Raw genomic sequence first — 12770 nt, 5'->3', positions numbered from 1 at the left:
GGACCCATGATCACCCCCTGGCACAGGACCAAGCACACGCAACAGATGTTTAATATTTGCTGAATTAATCAACCATTGAATTTGTTTCTTTGCTAGGAGTTACTTAGCATCAGGCCAGCTGACCCTAGGTTTTAGCTGTCTAAGTATGATCCTGTCCCCAGATAGGGGAATGTGCTGGAATCAGTGCTTCCAAAATCAGTCTGACTACCAGTGGCGAGTGGGACGCTTAATACTGAGTCTGGGGCCCTACTTCGAAATCACTGCATTAGAATCACTAGAGGCAGAGGCTGAGAATCTGCCTTCAGATATGTTCCAAGGGTGATTCTGAGGCAGCTGGCCTTGCTGTAGCCTTGGCGGTATGAGTCCCAGGATTAGGTGCCTTCTAGAAATGGTCTCTTGGTCTCTTTTGACCAAGAAATGCCTTGAGATACCATGCCTTTACTATGATTAAAAACATTAACATCCCCATGGGACTCTGAAAGGCCTGTCTCAAGTCCTGTATTCTCCACCAAGCCTTCTCTATCTCAAACCACAGCCGACTGAAATGGAAGGAACTTTGGAGGCCACAAAGTCTTTTAAATGAGTTAAAGTACAGAATCATATGATCAGTCGCTGATACAGTATGTACTCAATAAATGTTATTTATTTAACCACTTTATTTCGCTGAAGTCTAGAAACAGGGAATAATTTACTCAAGATCACATAGCAAACTGGTGGCAGAGAGGGGGTCAAAATCCAGGTCTTTAGACTCCAGTCTCGGGCCCTCTCCATGTTGTTGTGTGTTTTTGTGTTGTTGTTTTTGTTTTCTGTTTTTTTGTTTTTTTTTTTCCAGATAGAGTCTTGCTCTGTAGCGTGGGCTACAGAGCAGTGGCATCGGCATTAGCTCACTGCAACCTCAAATTGCTGAGCTCAAGTGATTCTCCCACCTCAGTCTCCCAAGTAGCTGGGACTACAGGCCTGTGCCACCATGCCCAGCTAATTCTTCTATTTTTAGTAGAGATGGGGCCTCGCTTTTGCTCAGGCTGGCCTTGAACTCCTGAGCTCAAACAATCCTCCTTCCTCAGCCTCCCAGCGTGCTAGGATTAAAGGTGTGAGCCACCGCACCCAGCATTTTTGTGTTGTGTTTTGAGGTTCATATCTACCCAAATAATATAAACATCCCAATAATATACAACTACCCAATACAATACAATACAATAAAACTACCCAATAATATAAACATATTCATATTAGTCTGTCAGAAATCCATTGTTGATGAGCATCAGTAGGCATCTAGTGACCCTCAAAATAGGTGCTTAGCAACATGTTAACATCATGAAAGATGTCAAAGAGTTTTCCAGAAGCTGCAATCCTGGCCCTCAAAGGTGTGTGCAGCAGAGCCAACTGGGGTGAAGGAAGAGAGGTACCCAAGGGTCATGCAGGTACAGGGCTGGCACACGAGAGTGACACCTCCTTAAATTTTGCACCCTATACATCTCACTTTTCTCACCATAGTCCCAGCCCTGGTGTTCAATTTCTTTGGGGGTGACAAGAAGGAGCCAGAGGCTTAAAGTGCTACCTACCCCTGGATTGCTATGGGGTCACAGACAAGTTCTTTTCCTTCTCTGGGTCTCAGTTGGCCCATCTATTAAACAAGGGTCTTTGACAATCTCTTAGTGGTGGTGTTTGTGGCTTTTCAGTTACAAGGGTCTAAGGAAAGCCTGGGCCATGCAAAACTTAGGAGTACTGACAACTCAGACAGGATGTTGGCAAGGGTGGGAGCATGCCCCGGCGGTAAGGAGGGCCTTCATGCTGAAGTCCACTTTCAAAGATCTACCCATCGTGGCACAAAGAGCATGAAGATGAGAACGAGAACAATACTTCCCAATCTCTTTATCGGCAGCCTTCTAAGCACATTTGTTTGAGGTGTACTCAGGGACCCTGTGTTTTGAAAGATGTTGTTCTCCACCAGGCTGCTTCCAGCTGCCCTCAGGTTAAAGTCCAAATTCCTTAGTGCTTCAGACAACGTCCTCAAAATCCATTCACTTTGTCACCTTTTGCCACACTCCTATTGTTCTCTCCGCTGCAGCTGTGGTGGACATTTTTGAGTTCTTCCCATACGCCAGGGTTTGTCTATGCTGTTCGCTCTGCCTGGAGCACTTGATGTTCTCTCTTTAACTGGCTCATTCCCACTCATTTTCAATACCTCTACAGTGTCACTTCTTAAGGAAAGAGTTTTGTGTGGTCCCCTGGCTTTACTATAGTTCCTATGGTATTTGGCACTTTCTTCATCAACTCTTTGTTGTACTTTATCATCATTTTTTGTTTGCTTTCTGCACTAAGAAGATGCAAAAAGGCACCAGCTCTTTCCCCGGGGCTTAATACATATTAGATGTTTGATAGATATCTATCAAATAAATAGATGTCAAATAAAACACTTGTTGGCATACAGAATAATTAGAGCTTCAGGTGCGACATATGTTAACAATTTTGAGCCCACAAGACTGGTCTGATTTCATCTGCTAGTAAGAGTCCAGACGCGTGAATGAAACTGAGTAAACTGGTCGGAGTAGAGTAGATGATTTGCATTGGGCTTTGGGAAGGGAGGGATGGAAACACCCTGCAGGGAAATCATAAGCTAGTTTTGCTTCCAGTCTGCGAATGCACTCTTCTGCATTCCAGACCATGGATGCCCAGTACCTTTTCACTCTCTCTCTCTCTTTTTTTTTTTTTTTTTGAGACATTTACAGGGATCTCACTACTTACCTACTTGGTGGGTGAACAGGGACTGAAGATGATTGGAAAGGAGGGTTAACAAAAGGTGCTGGTGTGCAGTGTCCTGAAGGAAGATAGAACACAAGTTAATAAATAAGAAGGTCTGTTAAAAAGCCCAAACAGTAAAAGCCAGCCCTATCATTGCTGAGTAAGCGCTTCAGGTTCTGGGCTGGAAGATGGGGTCAGCCACCCCAACTGATGGGTCCAGGTGGAGGGAGCAGCAGTGAGGCCCAGCCCCCGTCACTTCAGTGCCAACTTCAAACAGTAGGCCAGTTTTGCAATCAAGAAGCCATTGCAGAACCCAGGTGGGGCCCTACGGCCGCTGGCTTCCTACATAATTGCTAGATCCAATCTCAGGACCAGCTAGGAGGCAGGGAGTTCATTGAGAGGAGAGGTGGGTGGCTGGAGTCTGTGTTTCTGAAACCAGTGGCTTCCAAACTCTGGTTTTCTTGACTATGGATCAAGGAGTCAGACAAGTTGATCTCTGAGTTTTAGGATAATAAGAGTAGCAGCTATCATTCAAGCAACATGCTATACATTCCAGGCACTGCCTTAGATTTATTAACTTTTTGAAAAACTCCTGCAACTTCCTAAGGTAGCCAACATTATTATTTCCATTTTACAGATGAAGAAAGGAATACATAGAGAGGTTAGGTAACTTTGCTTAAGGTTCTGTGGTTGGTAAGTGGCAGACCCAGGATTCGAACCCAAATACACTGTCTCCAAAGCCCTTGCCATTAGCCTCTAAGCCTGTGCTGTCCAACATGGCAGCCACTGGCCATGTGTGGCTACTGAATGCTTAGAATGGGGCCCGTCAAAATTGATACGTGCTGTGAGTGTAAAATACACACTGTTTTTTGAAGACTTAGTATGAAAAAAGATATAAAATATTTCCATAATTTTTATATCATTACATGTTGAAATGATAATATTTTAAATATATCAAGTTAAAGAAAACATACTTAAAATTAATTTTACCTGTTTCTTTTTACTTTTTAAAATTTATATTAGATTATTTTAAAATTTAAAATAGAAAATTTTAAATTGCATTTGTTTCTCACGTTATATTTCGAGTAGACAGCACTGGTTTAAGCTGTATGCTCATAATGGATTGGTATAGGATTATGGTTGACTCTGTGAAATCTAGCCATATCTCCTGTTGGGGGTCTCCAAGACCACCCTTAGGTTCAGTGATTTGCTAAGAGGATTCACAGAACTCAGCATATAATTATACTGACGCTATGCTTTGTTGCAGTAAAAGGTTACAAAATCAGCAAAGGGAAAAGTACATGGGACAAAGTCTGGAGGAAAATAGGCACAAGCTTCCAAGAATCCTCTCCCAGTTGAGTCACACAGGATGTGCCTAATTCCTCTAGCAATGAACTGTAACAGCACATGCAAAACGTTGTTTACCAGGGCAGCTCATTAGACTCAATACCCCAGGTTTTTATTGAGGGCTGGTCACACAGGCATCCTCTGTCTAGTACATACCAAAATCCCAGACTCCCAGAAAGAAAGTAGGTGTTCAACATAAACTGTATTGTTTGTACAGTTTCGGAACAGTGAGCTGCTCTTGTTAGTTCTGGGAATGGTGGAAATCCTCCTGAAATAGAAGTTCCTATATGCCAAAATTACAGGCCAAACGTAGCAGGTCTTTCTAAGGATCGCAGTCTTAGGCCTGCTATGCTAACTCTTTTCTGCAGATCTCCCAATGAAACCCCAGCAGGACCTGTCCTGGAAAAGACTAAGTTTGTTGAGTTTTCCTGAAATGGAGTTGTCTTAGTCTTCCCAGGCTGCTATAACAAAATACCATAAACTGGGTGGTGTGTAATAAACAACAGAAATTTATTTCTCACAGTTCTGGAGGCTGGGAAGTCCAAGATCAAGGTGTCAGCAGATCTGGGGGCTGGTGAGAGCCTGTTTCCTCCTATATATAGCTATCTTCTCACTGTAACCTCACATGGTGGAAAGGGTGAGGGGTCTCCTTTAGGCTTCTTTCATAAGGGCACTTGTTCCATTCATCAGGTCTCCACCCCAATGACATAATCACTTCCCAAAGGCCCCACCTCCTAATACCATCCCTTGGGGGGGTTAGGATTTCAGAATATGAATATTGGTGGGGGAAGGACACAGATGTTCAGCCTTTAGCAGGAGTTAATGACTCCCACTCCTTCCAAATCCCACATAGTCAGAGGGAGAGTTATAAAAAAAGGGAAAGAGTCCCTAGAGACTATCTCATTCAGCCCTTTCATCTGAGAGGCTAAAAACTTCAAGACGTTGAGTGATCCAGGGTCCCCCAGCAAGTACAGGCATCTATGAGAATCACACCTAGGTTAGATATGATTCCATGTTTCCACCAAAATTCCCTTCCCTTCCCTTGGATTTCCTTATATGTTGCTGGAATCTAAATCTTTTTTCCATTTCTTAGCCCTACCTGTGTCTCTGCTAACCTCACTCCACTTACCCTCCAACCTTTCTAGGTAATTGTTGAGCTGGGCGACTATTGTGCTGTCATAGCAATAACAACCTTCATTAACAGTCACTAAGCTATAAACAACCCACATCCTACTTCCTGTGGGTTACCTACCAATGCGCAAACCAATGAAGACTAGAAAGAACTAATAAACTCTAGAGTAGAAAACCAGAGGGGTGGATAACTTATCATACCTCCTGCCTCTCTCCTCCCAATCTGACTGCAGCTAACAAATGACCAGATCAGCTCCCCATCATTCTTACCCCTTCCCCAGCTCAGAAGGCTCATGTCAAGGGGACGTGTGAGGTATACTTGAGAAGGTTCTGGACAGAGAGTCCAGAGTCCTGACCCTATCTCAGCATGTGCCATAGATGAGTCCCTTCTCTCTAAGCCTTGGATTCCCCCCAGCTGTGAAATGAGGAACTTAGAATTCCAGGGTTTTGTCTGTTCTGGTCAGTCTATGAGTATACACAGTTTCTCATGAACTGACCCAGGGGAGGAGTCCCTGAGGGCGAATGGAGTGGTGCCCTGGAGAGTCTGCCTGCTAGCAATTGGGTTAGAAGGTGAGGGTGCTCTGTGGATAAATCACGTGTCTCCTCCTCTTTCAACGGCTGCTGTAGCCCACAAATGGCTCCTTTGAGTTTGAAATGAGTTAGGACACTTAGCTCAGAGTCTGCATGTTACCACCCTCCACCTCCTATTCCTGTAAGAGGAAGAGGTTGGATGTGATGTCTCTGGTCCCTAACTTTATTCAGACACACTTTGCCTCCACCTGGCTGGCCAATGTCAGCTGAAGCAGCTTCACCTCTCTGAGGCATGACCTTCCCCAGATGTTCAGTGAATGGGGTCAATTTCTCCGCCCAGCCTGCCCAGGGAGCCCTTTAGGAGGCTCTGATAGACGTTGGAGCTGAAACTCACTGGAATGTGAATCCCAGAAAGGACTGAAGAATTTTTTCCCCCTTCCAATTCGTTCTTTGTCTCCAAAGCTGTGTCTTGTCAGTGCCTTTTCCTCATATCACTGACCTCTTAAATGTACTGAACTTGGTGTTTATTAAGTCAACAGGTGTTCATTACTCATCTATTATGCATTGTGCCCTATGCCAACTGCTGAGGACTCAGTGATTCAGCCAACAAGACAGGACTCCTGTCCTTGAGGTGCTTACAGGCCGGTGAGGGACAAGAGCAAACTGGCTGCACATGGTGGCACAGAGGGTTGCCTAACCCAGGACAGTGGCAGCAGGGCCAGCCTCCAGGTGAAAGTGACAAGTAATCTGGGAAGGAGCAGGAGTTAGTTGAGTGAGAAAGATGAACAAATTAGGGAAAAAGAAAAAGAGCTATGGGGCCAACAGAACCACTGGGTCAAAGGCTGGTTGGCCCCTTCCAGCTTTGCTACTTCATGTTTTGCACGCCTGAAACAGAAAGTTCAAGGTGAAAAGTGGCAAGAGTTAAAGCTGGAGAAACAAAGGCAGATGGAGGTGGGCTTTGGCTATAGATTGGATGTTTAGCCCCTCAAATCTCATGGTGAAATTTGATCCCTAATGTTGGAGGTGAGGCCTGATGGGAGGTGTTTGGGCCATGGGGGTGGATCCCTCTATGAACAGGTTAATGCCCTCTCACTCTATCAGTTCCTGAGAGAGCTGGTTGTTACAAAGAGCTTGGCACCTCCCTTCTCACTCGCTGGCTTCCTCTCTCACCATGTGATCTCTGCACATGCCTTCTCCCCTTCACTTTCCACCATGAGTGGAGCAGCCTGAGGCTTTCAACAGACGCCCAGTCTTCCAGCTAGCAGAATTATGGGCCAAATAAACCTTTTTCTTTATAAAGTGCCCAGTCTCAGATATTTCTTTATAGCAACACAAACGAACCAAGACAATGGTTCTGATGGCCTTGGGCTTTATCCTGAAGATAGTGAACAGAGAAAGCCCCCACCATCCCATCACTTCATTTTATTATTCTTTTATTGCTTTTCATGCTTCTAAATGATCTCATCCACTTATTTATCTGCCCATATATGGCCTATCCCATTCTTCTCCCAATTAGAATATAAGCACCATAAGATCAGAGACTATGTTTGTCTTATTCTCTGCTGTAACCCCAGCCCCTAGTAGAGTACCAGACACACAGAGGGTACTCAATAAATACTTGTTGAATAGTAACTAATGAAGGGATGAATGAGAAAAAGGAAGGAGGGACAAAGATTATGGAGTGTCCCTTATGCCTTCTCCTTTGTCTTTAATTAGGAACAAGCCTTCCCCTCCCCACTCCTCATAGGGGAGGGTATTAGCTCAGAAAGTTTTGTCTTTTCCCTTTAGGAAGTGAAATGCAGGTGAGGGTGAGAAATGGGCTGGGAAGAAGAGTCTAGGTGAGGCTAATTGAGGCTAATTGCCTGACCAAGCACTAGACATTAAATTCCTTTTTTTAGGGTCTGTGGTCCATGGGAAATAACCTGACCCCCAAAATACTGACTCCCAAAATACTTTTGGGCATCTGGGGCAGAATCAGTTCTTTTTCTACTTCTTGGTCTTTGAAGTATCACTCTCACAGAGGCTATCAGCCTGGAAGTATCCTTAGAGCTGATCTAGTTCCTTGCTACTCAGAGTGTGATCCTTTGACCTGTGGCACTGGTGTGGGCTGGGAGCTTGTCAGAAATGCAGACTCTCAGGCCCCTGCCCAGACCTACTGAGGATCAGAGTCTGCGTTTTAACAAGATCCTTAGGTGATTCAGAGCCTCATTCAAGTTTGAGAAGCATCGATCTAGCTCAACCTTTCAATATGCAGCCGGGGAAACAGAGGCCCACAGAAGGAAGGGGATTAGCCTAAGGATATACAGGGAATAAATAACACCAGTGGTTCTGGAACCCAGGGATCCTTGTTCTCTTTCCAGGGCTTAATTTTCTAAGCTCCTTAAGTCATAGATGAAACAAGGCTCATTCTGATGGAGCTCCAGGCTGACTCTGCTGTTGGAAGTTGGAAATGCTTCTGCAGCTACCAGGACGTGGGCTCTGTGACCGCATCATTCCCCGGGCTTCACTGACAGGCATGCCCGTGGCTGCCCTTTGTGCTCTGTAACTGGATCTTTGCATGCCTGGTGAAATAGGGCATTTGGGTTCTAGTCCTAGTTTTGCTACCTATTAATTAGTTATTAATCTTATAAGCAATTCTTCTCTTTATGTCTTGGTTTCCTCATCTGCAAGATGAGGCCAATAATAATCCTACCTCATAGAATTATTGTGAGGATTTAAATGAGAAAATCCATCACACTCAACTAGTAATTGTAACTAATAGGATGTCGCATGCTTAGTATGTGCCAGGGACCGTGCCAAACACTGCGAAGGCATTGTATTTCATTCCTACCACGTCTGTTTTGCAGATAAGGAGACAGAAGCACAGAGAGCTTAAGTGAATTGTCTAAATCACCCACTCGTGACCTCACTCATGACCACCTTGCCATGTTGCCCATTTGTAGGTCGCTCTACAGAGCATACAACCTCCCTCCACAACCATTTCCTAATCTGGTCCCCAGGATCAGCTCTGCGGGGTAGGCGCTACTGCCTTCACACTTCCCATGATAATTTGAGGATCAGAGAGAGGATTTGCCTGAGGTCACAGATCGTGTACACGGCAGAGCTAGGGGATGAAAATGGGCTTTCTGATGCCCCATCAGTAACTCTCCACCTAACACCTACACTAGTAACAAGCTACACCACATGACACAGCTTTGAAACATAGCCTATACAGGGGCAGGAAATTACTTTTCACCTTTTCTTCCTCCTGTTCCTTGTCTTTAACAAGATGTCTCCTATTGTGAAGCCTTTTTTTTTTTTTTCTTTTTTTTTTGAGACAGAGTCTCTGTTGCCTGGGCTAGAGTGCCGTGGCATCAGCCTGGCTCACAGCAACCTCAAACTCCTGGGCTTAAGCGATCCTTCTGCCTCAGCCTCCTGAGTAGCTGGGACAATAGGCATGTGCCACCATGCCTGGCTAATTTTTTCTATATATTTTCAGTTGGCCAATTAATTTGTTTTTTAGTAGAGACCGGGTCTTGCTCTTGCTCAGGCTGGTTTTGAACTCCTAACCTTGAGTGATCTTCCCACCTCGGCCTCCTAGAGAGCTAGGATTACAGGCGTGAGCCACCATGCCCGGCCTTGTGAAGCCCTTTTTAAGTGGTTGCTATGAGGAGGCAGGCGTTCTTTATTATCTTAGAATCCCCCTTTATCCACCCTCCCTTTTGATGCTTGTGTGGGAGGAATAGCATTGGGCTGGGACTTGGAATACCTACCTGGTCCTTGTCACTTAGCCCCTAACTCCCTCACTGGGCTATTGTCTTCTTATCTGTAGCAGGAAAGGAGTGTGGAGCAGATGATCTAGAACATCTGACTTAAGCCCATCTGGGCTTCAGCTAATGCTAACTAATCCCCTGTGTGGGCAAAGTTGGGCTCCCTAGGGCAGGGAGCACCTGTTTTTGCTTGTCTGGTTTATGGTACCCTTCTTATTGCTAGATTCTTCCAAGCACTTATACAATTTCTCTCATGTTTAATCCCCATTCCTGGAACCACACCTCCAGCCTTGTTCTGGTCCTCGTTTAGCAAGGCCCCTTGAATAGGGGCCTCCAGCCCTTCTCTGGAGGAGTACAATTGTCAGCTTGACATTCAGTGTTTAAGTGACCATTACTCCTCTTGAGCTTTATGATTTACCAGGGTATCCATTTTGCAGATGTGGAAACTGAGGCTTGTGGAGCCAAAGTTGCCAAAGGGTCGAGGAGAACCATGGAGCTAAAACCTGTAATGCAGGTTGTCTGACCCAGGTGTCAGTGCTTTTCCTTTTAGCCGCCCATTTTTTCATTCCTTTTTAAATATATTTATTGAGCACTGACTGTAATCAGGCCTTGGCCACGTCAGCCAAAAGCTTCGCCTCAGGCTCTAAGCCCTCCCCTGACTCTTCCACAACAGCCGCTGCTTCTCCCTGGGGACAGGTGGCGCAGGGCAGGGGCGCTGGAGGAAAGGACCTGCTCTCCCACACAAGGTCTGGTCTCTCACTGCGGCTCTCGGGGCAGGGTGGAAAGGGCGGGAAAGATGACCGGGAGCCCAGGCTGCCCCGCTGGTATTGTCTGCTTGGCCAGCTCAGTCAGGCAGGTAAGAGATTCTCATTGTCTGAGCTGTGGGCTCAAGCCTCAAGGTAGGCACTGGGAAATAGTAAAAGAGTGTTGCATGAGAACCCTGGTTTGGGCATCAGAGAAATCTGGATTCAAATGTTATCTCTGCCCCTTTCTAGTTGTTTCCCTTTGGGCCAGGAATCTTTCCTCATCTGTACAAAGGGGATTTTGTATGGACTGAAATAATGCATGTGGAAGTATTTAGTAGAGTGCTTGGTATATAGTCCCTCCCCACCACATGGTTCTTATTATTAAATATGCCAGTGGTGACCCCGGTATCTTAGCCATGGGTGAGTGTCTGAACTAAGAATCCCAGAGGACACGGAGCCTGGGGCTCTGACCCTCAGGCTCCTACCAGCTCTCTGGACATCTTTCCCATTGTCGACCTTCAAATCCCTCTCTGCCTTGCATATCGCCACCTGTAATTCTGCAACTCATCAAAGCTCTGTGATCTCAGATAAGTCCTTGTCATCTCTCTGATCCTCCTTGCTCTTTCTGCACCATGAGAAGTTGGACCAGATGACCTCTAAGGGCTCCATTTGGCTTTGAAAGTCCTTGACAAGTTTCCTGTGGTCTCCCTGGGACAGTCAAATACTTTGTGTTCAAGATTCTGCCCTGGCCGGGCGCTGTGGCTCACGCCTGTAATCCTAGCTCTTGGGAGGCCGAGGCGGGCGGATTGCTCAAGGTCAGGAGTTCAAAACCAGCCTGAGCAAGAGCGAGACCCCGTCTCTACTATAAATAGAAAGAAATTAATTGGCCAACTGATATATATATAAAAAATTAGCCGGGCATGGTGGCGCATGCCTGTAGTCCCAGCTACCCGGGAGGCTGAGGCAGAAGGATCACTCGAGCCCAGGGGTTTGAGGTTGCTGTGAGCTAGGACGCCACGGCACTCACTCTAGCCTGGGCAACAAAGCGAGACTCTGTCTCAAAAAAAAAAAAAAAAAAAAAGATTCTGCCCTGTTCTCACCCACGAGTCAACAAAGAGGGGGAATGTGAGATCTCAGGACTTTAGAATATCCTTAGAGAATATTCACAATCATACATACGCCTGTTCTACCTCTCTATTTACATAGAATATCTAAGATTCATTTAGTAGTGACTATGGGCTAGGCTCTATTCTAAATGCTTTAAACAGGCTCGTTTATTTAATCCTCATGACAGCCCTGTTAAGTAGGCATACTATAAATTCCATTTTACAGTTGAGGAAACGGAGGCACAGAGAGGTTGCCTCATCCAAGCTAGTGAGAGATGGAGCTGGGGTTCTGTCTCAGTCTGGCTCCAGGATCACTTCACTGAAGCCCAGAGAGTGAAGGGGACTTGCCCAGAGTCACACAGCAATTACACAATGATCTCTGACGTTTAAGCCATTGTAAGAGCCAGATTGAGAGCAAAATAGACCGAAGGTGAAGGCATCATGGCTCCTTCCATTCTACCTCCTCTGTGCAGCCCCAGGTGCTGTGGGCTATTTACGGAAAGCAGAGAGGCCTAGGGGGTGGCCTTGTGGGGAAGTGCCAAGGCCAGCCAGGGCCACTGTAGTCCACCCTCTTCAGAATCCAGCCCGGCTCTTTCTTCCACCCTCCCAGACAGCAGCAGCACAGTCAGGGGGCAGAAGCACCGGGGTGGAAGAGGGGCAGCGCTGGAGCAGGAAAATAAAAAGGGAACAGCCCCCAGATGAGGGAGAAAGGATAGGGGAGAGGGAAACAGGGAAGACCAAACTTCTTAAATGTCCACCGTGTGTGCCAGACACAGCGCCGGGCACTTTCCCGTGCGTCCTGCCAGGAGGGCGTTACTACTGCCCCATTTTACAAAGGAGGAAGCTGAGGCTGAGAGGGTGGGTTAGCAGGGGTGTCTACTATGAAAACAGCATCCTCTTTCTGCCAGAGAAGAAAGGGAAGCAGTGACCGGGGAGCGGGCACAGAGGAAGGAAAGAGGAGGAGAGCCCGAGTGGGGAGGAAGGAGAAGGAAGTGAGGAAGGGACCCTGGCTCTGCCCCAGCCAGGACGATGGGCCCAGAGCTGTCCTTGCCTCCCAGCAAGTTCGTGGGGGATGTGTTTATGAGAAACCTCAACCTTCAGAAGGTCCGTGACCTCTCAGCTGGCTGGTTCCTGTCCTGTGACTGCTCCAGGCTATAAACAGCCTGTTCATTAACCCCAGGACCTGGCTCCTCCGTCACTTAGGGATCTCCTGGGATGGGCGGGTTTGGACCGCAGGGCTGCCTGGCCAAGACTTTCCAGAGCGGCTGCTAGGAACTCGGTGATCCTTAGCGAGCTGGGCCAAAAGCTGCCTCCCAGCCGCGCCCACCCCAGAGCACGCGCTCTGTCCGCTCCCACCGCCCTCGGCTTGCTCAAGGTCGCAGAGTGGGTTAATGGGCCCTAAAAGCCCTTCACCTAGA

The sequence above is a fragment of the Microcebus murinus genome, chromosome 21 (assembly GCF_040939455.1).
Source record: "Microcebus murinus isolate Inina chromosome 21, M.murinus_Inina_mat1.0, whole genome shotgun sequence".
In the NCBI taxonomy this organism is placed as follows: domain Eukaryota; kingdom Metazoa; phylum Chordata; class Mammalia; order Primates; family Cheirogaleidae; genus Microcebus; species Microcebus murinus.
This window is presented reverse-complemented; position numbering follows the sequence as displayed.